At 36.5% G+C, this 6,674-nt stretch overlaps 1 pseudogene; it reads left to right on the top strand.

The window, feature by feature from the left end:
• Window positions 1-4,036: 4,036 nt before the first annotated feature.
• LOC148126833 (zinc finger and BTB domain-containing protein 11 pseudogene) lies at window positions 4,037-5,231 on the top strand (annotated as a pseudogene).
• The last annotated feature ends 1,443 nt before the right edge of the window (window positions 5,232-6,674 follow it).

Raw genomic sequence — 6,674 nt, forward strand, 5'->3', positions numbered from 1 at the left:
TGTTACTAACTTAACAAAAGCAATGATTCACTTAGCAACCATGGCAAGAAAAATGGTAAAATGAGACAAAACTCACTTAACAAAGCTCTCACTTAACAACATAAAATTTGGGCTTTATTGTGGTTGTAAGTCGAGGACTACTTGTACAATGCGTAGAGTAGTATTTCTTAAACTGTAGTCCAAGGATCCCTAGGGCTCATTCAATTTCCTCTCAGAAGACCATGAAATCTAAACAATGGCCAATATTGAAGATATTTGCAAAAAAGTACAGCCATGTCACTTCTCATTATTTTTTAAATAGTTTCTTTCCCAAAGAATATTTTATTTATGTAAATATTTAATGGGTTTAATGCTATTTTTAACAATTGAAAAAAAATATTTTTATGAATGTATCCATTTTAATTTTTAATATGGTTAGTATCAATAAATATAACCCATAAAACAAAGGCTCTTTTGGAGTCTTCCATAATTTTTTTATAAGTGGAAAGAGGTCCTGAAAAAAAAAGAAGAGACACTGTCTTATAGTAAAGTGGAATCTACATATAATTAATTGCAAACAATGAGCAACAACAACTTTATTAATTTAGATTAAGAGGCAAACTTAAAAAAAGAACACCGAAAAACCACATAGAGAAAAGCTGAAATGTCTGGAAAACCATGTCCCCTATCCCAACCACCCCTGACCAACCCAGTGATAGGGCTCCAAGTTGAATAGCCTACCCCAACTTTAATGAAACTATGTAGTACCAGAGATTGCACCAGTGGTGGGATTCAATTTTTTTTAACTACTGGTTCTGTGAGTGTGGCTTGGTGGGAGTAGCAGGGTAAGGATACTGTAAAGTCTCCAGTCAGAGGTGGTAATTGCCTGTCCTCCGAACTACACAAAATTTCTGCTACCGGTTCTCCAGAACTGGTCAGAACCTGCTGAATACCACCTCTGGATTTCACTCTATATGAGCCATAGTTGTGCAGTGGTTAGAATGCAGTACTGCAGGCTACCTCTGCTGACTGCCCACTACCTGCAATTTGGCAGTTCGAATCTCAGCAGGCTCAAGGTCGACTCAGCTTTTCATCCTTCCAAGGTGGGTAAAATGAGGACCTAGATTGTTGGGGCAATATGCTGACTCTCTAAACTGCTTAGAGAGGGCTGTGAAGCACTGTAAAGTGGTGTATAAGTCTAAATGATATTACTATTCTCCAAATGTGGAAACTTTAAGACTTCTGGACTTCAAATCCAGAATTTTTCAGCCATCTATGCTGGCTGAGGAATTCAGGGAGTTGAAGTTCCACAAATCTTTAAGTTAAGTTGCCAAGTGGTGTAAAAGTGGTGTCACTTTCTTGTTGTTGGATCTATTGTGGCATTTTTCACATTATTTATTATACCTAAGGATTTCTTCCTTCTTTCCTTCCTGGATTTGTATTTATCGATGATTAGATTAATAGCCCATTTTTATTTGTACTTCTCAAGCCACATAATACTCCTGCCTCTTATTTCACCCAAAATAATAACCCTGTTAGGTGAGTTGGGCTGAAATAGAGAGACTGGCTCAGAATCACCCTACTGACTTTTGTGCTGAACAGAGGATTAGAACTCATGACCTCCTCATTTCTAGTCCAGCATGTTAATCACTAGATTGGAACAGATTCTCTGTTTATAAGAAATACTTGTTTCTTATATTAACAGTAAAGAAAATATCTTCTATGGTTACTGTGTTTTCTTTTACAAGGCATGGTAAATGGAACTTGTGATAATTAATCATCTGAAATTAAATGCCAAACTATAAACCCAGTAACTGAATCAGAAAATTAACATTCAGCATTATGTTACTTTACAGGATCATAAATGATGACTTGATTCTGGGTTAACATGACTAAGCTACAAGGAGAAACTCTCATTTTATGAGATCATTAGTGTATGGGGAAAAAGAAAAGCACTGGATGTAAGAAGAGTACATAGGATGTAGGAGCTTAATTATGGTTTCCTAAATTGGCAATATGCAAAAAAAATCACAAGAAATTTCAGAATTTAATCATTGATCACCTGTGCTTTATGTGACTATGCCAGTTTATCAACTGTATAATACCTAACTTAGAAAAACAGAGTTGGAAGGGACCTTGGAGGTGTTCTAGTTTAACACCTGGCTTAGGCAAGAAACCCTATGCCAGTGATGGCTAACCTTTTTGGCACTGAGTGCCATAAACGTGCGTGTGCATGCACATGCCCCAAATGCAGTGCATGTACATCTATGTATGCATGATGCCCCCGTGCATGTGCCTCATCCCCACGCATGCACCCCTCCGTAAATGCACCCCCATATGTGCAGGCATGGCAGAGACTCAGCTGGCTGGCAGGAAGCGCATGCACGCATGTGCGGCAGAACTGAGCTGGGGCGATGGCTCGCGTGTCCACAGAGAGCTCTGCATGACACTTCTGCCGTGTGTGCCATAGGTTCGCCATCACAGCCCTATACCATTTGAGACAAATGGTTGTTCAATCTCTTCTTAAAAACTTCCAGTGTTGGAGGAGTCACAACTTCTGGAGACAAGTTGTTCCACTGATAAACTGTTCTGTCAGGAAATTTCTCCTTAGTTCTAGGTTGCTTCTCTCCTTGTTTAGTTTCCATCCATTGCCCTCAGGTGCTTTGGAGAACAGCTTGACTCTCTTTACTTTGTGTTAACCCCTGAGGTATTGAAATACTGCTATTATGCCAACCCTAGTCTTTCTTTTCATTAAACTAGACATACCCAATTCCAGTAACTGTTCTTTGTATATTTTAGCCTCCAGTCCCCTCATCATCTTGGTTGCTCTTCTCTGCACTCTTCCTAGAGTTTCAACGTCTTTTTTACATCGTGGTGGCCAAAACTAGGTACAGTATTCTAAGTGTGGCCTTACCAAGGCATTATAATATAGATTCGAAGTATCTAGGGAACGTTTCGATGAAGTCTCATTCATCATCTTCAGGCTTCTGTCTTCAGCTCTTGCTTCTCAGAGTGATGTGAGATTGCAGCTGCTTCTTCCTTTTAACTGCTAGTGGGGGTGGGACTTGATTGGGTGGGGGCTTGGCTGTGTTCTGATTGGGTGTGTGTGTGTTCTCATTGGTAGGGGGTTTGGCTGTGTTCTGATTGGTTGGGGGGTTGGCCGTGTTCTGATTGGTTGGAGGCGTGTTCTGTTCAGGTGGGGGCTTGGTTGTGCTCAGGTTGGTCTTAGTTGCTGGGGGATTTGAGTTGGTGAGCTGTGATCTTGCTGTTTGGCTTCAAGTTCGTGGTCGTGCTGCATCTTCATAGTGGGTGTCGGTTTGCTTCATGTATGGCTCGGAGGGGTTTGAAGTGGGTAGTGATGCAGTGCAGTACGAAAGCTAAAACTTTAGAACCTTCACGGTGAACAGTAATAAATTTAAGCAATCCAGTTTTTCTTATATTACAGCATTTGTATTTAGTTCATCCTAAACTGAACCAATTTTTATCAGTTTATACATGATATATACAAATACTTTAGCTAATCTCAAAACATGTAATCCTGGAAGTATTTTTCAGAACAAGTAAAGCAAAACAGGAAATGCAAGATGTTTTCATGCTTGGCTGATGTTGCCCAGTTTCTCTCCCATAACTGCCGATGCTTTAATGCAGCCTGACCTGAAATAGTTCTTACGGAAAATTTGTTCTGTGAGGAAGTTTATGTCATCCTATTTTTTGTACTTAAAGGAAATTATACAGATATTTTGACTAAATAAATATATTATACCACAATATTTATCTCCATTAATAACATTCATAATTTTTGTAGATCATATCCTTCCTTGAACTTTATATAGCTACAATCTGAAAATGATTGGCACAAATCTTTGGTATATTAAATCCTCAACAAAAAAAATAGCTGCATCAAAAATTACATTATAACTATCACCATCACATAAATGATTTTATTTTAAAGGGTTTTTTTAAACTAAGCATTTACATCTGGTGCAGTAGTCTTAGAGTAAGTCCATTACTTATCCGGTGAATTTACTTTTTAATTACAGATGTATGTTTTGTGTAAAGCCACATGCATGTAAGATTTGTGGAAAATCATTTACCTACAAACATGGTTTAAAGATGCACCTTGTATTACATGAGGCACAAAAGCAATTTAAGTGTGAATTGTGTGACAAGTCCTTTGTCACAAAAAGAAGCCTTCAGGAGCATGTAAGCATTCACACAGGAGAATCAAAATACTTCTGTTCACACTGTGGAAAATCTTTTCATAGAGCTTCAGGACTTAGTAAACACTTAAAGAAACACCAGCCCAAACCTGAAATCCGTGGCTATCAATGCAACCAGTGTGAGAAAAGTTTCTATGAACCTCGGGATCTCCGCCAACATATGAACAAACATCTTGGAGTGAAACCTTTTCAATGTCAATTTTGTGGGAAATGCTATAGTTGGAAGAAAGATTGGTATTCTCATGTAAAATCACATTCTATTACTGATCCATACAGATGCAATGTGTGTGGCAAAGAGTTCTATGAAAAAGCTTTGTACAGGAGGCATGTTAAAAAAGCCACTCATGGGAAGAAAGGGAGAGCAAAACAAAATTTGGAGCGTATTTGTGAACACTGTGGGAGAAAATTTACCCAGCTTCGGGAGTACAGAAGACACATGAACAACCATGAAGGTGTTAAACCTTTTGAGTGTCTAACTTGTGGTGTTGCTTGGGCTGATGCACGTTCCTTAAAACGTCATGTAAGGTCACACACTGGAGAAAGACCTTATGTATGTCCTGTATGCAATGAAGCTTACATAGATGCCCGTACGTTAAGAAAGCACATGACTAAATTTCACCGGGATTATGTACCTTGTAAAATCATGCTGGAAAAGGAAACTCTTCAGTTTCATAATCAGGGGACTCAAGTCGAACATGTCATCAGTATTTTAACATCGGATGTGCCAGAACAAGAAACAGAGGTCTGTACTGAAGAGATTGAGACTGTAGTAATTACTGAAGAAACAGTTGACACTGTTACAGCTACCGAAGAGTGTTCAACAGTTTCTACTCTTTCTGACCAAAGTATCATGCAAGTTGTCAATTATGTATTAGCACAACAACAAGGACAGAAAGTAGCAGAGGTTACAGAAGCTATTCAAACAGTAGAAGTAGAGGTACAGCATGTTTCTGATCAAGACTGAATACAAATGTTCATTAATGTAGTACCTTTGCAAAACAGCATGTAATTAACAAAATATTAACTATCTGACTGGACTTTTAATTTCAGAATCCTCTTCCAAGTTTTGCAAAAAAAACATACATCTGTAATTAAAAAGTAAATTCACTGGATAAGTAATGGACTTACTCTAAGACTACTGCACCAGATGTAAATGCTTAGTTTAAAAAAACCCTTTAAAATAAAATCATTTATGTGATGGTGATAGTTATAATGTAATTTTTGATGCAGCTATTTTTTTTGTTGAGGATTTAATATACCAAAGATTTGTGCCAATCATTTTCAGATTGTAGCTATATAAAGTTCAAGGAAGGATATGATCTACAAAAAAAATTATGAATGTTATTAATGGAGATAAATATTGTGGTATAATATATTTATTTAGTCAAAATATCTGTATAATTTCCTTTAAGTACAAAAAATAGGATGACATAAACTTCCTCACAGAACAAATTTTCCGTAAGAACTATTTCAGGTCAGGCTGCATTAAAGCATCGGCAGTTATGGGAGAGAAACTGGGCAACATCAGCCAAGCATGAAAACATCTTGCATTTCCTGTTTTGCTTTACTTGTTCTGAAAAATACTTCCAGGATTACATGTTTTGAGATTAGCTAAAGTATTTGTATATATCATGTATAAACTGATAAAAATTGGTTCAGTTTAGGATGAACTAAATACAAATGCTGTAATATAAGAAAAACTGGATTGCTTAAATTTATTACTGTTCACCGTGAAGGTTCTAAAGTTTTAGCTTTCATACTGTCCTGATATTTATATAATATTCTGTTTTAAAATTTAAGTGCCTAGATACTTCGAATCTTACGCAGGAGAAAACCCGAACAACCAAAGATCCACATACAAATACCTGCGAGAACCTCAGAAAATAAATATATATATATATATATTCAAACAATCAAGCTTCTATACATCTCCTTTCTATGTATAACTACAGAGATAATTGTAATTGTGCATCTAGTGCATGCAAACCATGAGAAATCATCAGACTGAATAATTGCTTTACTAAACTGAATTAAGGAAAGGGCTTATTTGCATCCACATGCCACAAATTTAGTATCACTTGACAGTAGTTTAGGTTCTGCCTTGCTATTTGCAGTGTAATTGCAGCAAGTTTTGCATTCTCTTCTTCCATAAATTTTTTCTTATAAACTTTACAGTAATTAAATGTCTAAGGGTAGATGTTTATTTACACAATCATTTCACATAATGGTGATTTCATCAATCTGGTAGTTTTTCTTTTTCACATCCATGGCAAGAGATAGGTAATATATTAATATATATTCTTAATATATTTTGAAAGGATAGCCACTACAGAACATTTCAAGAGACTTTTAAAGAAGCAGCTATTCAGAAATCAATATTTTTTACAAGCTTCTGAATACAATTATTTATTGGTAAATATGGATTGTTATGTCTAAGATGAATTGTAGCTGGTGGGAATAATTTTAATAATTTCT

This window comes from Pseudonaja textilis, chromosome 2 (assembly GCF_049901715.1).
Source record: "Pseudonaja textilis isolate UNSWEBS1 chromosome 2, rPseTex1.2, whole genome shotgun sequence".
NCBI classification, from domain to species: Eukaryota; Metazoa; Chordata; class Lepidosauria; order Squamata; family Elapidae; genus Pseudonaja; species Pseudonaja textilis.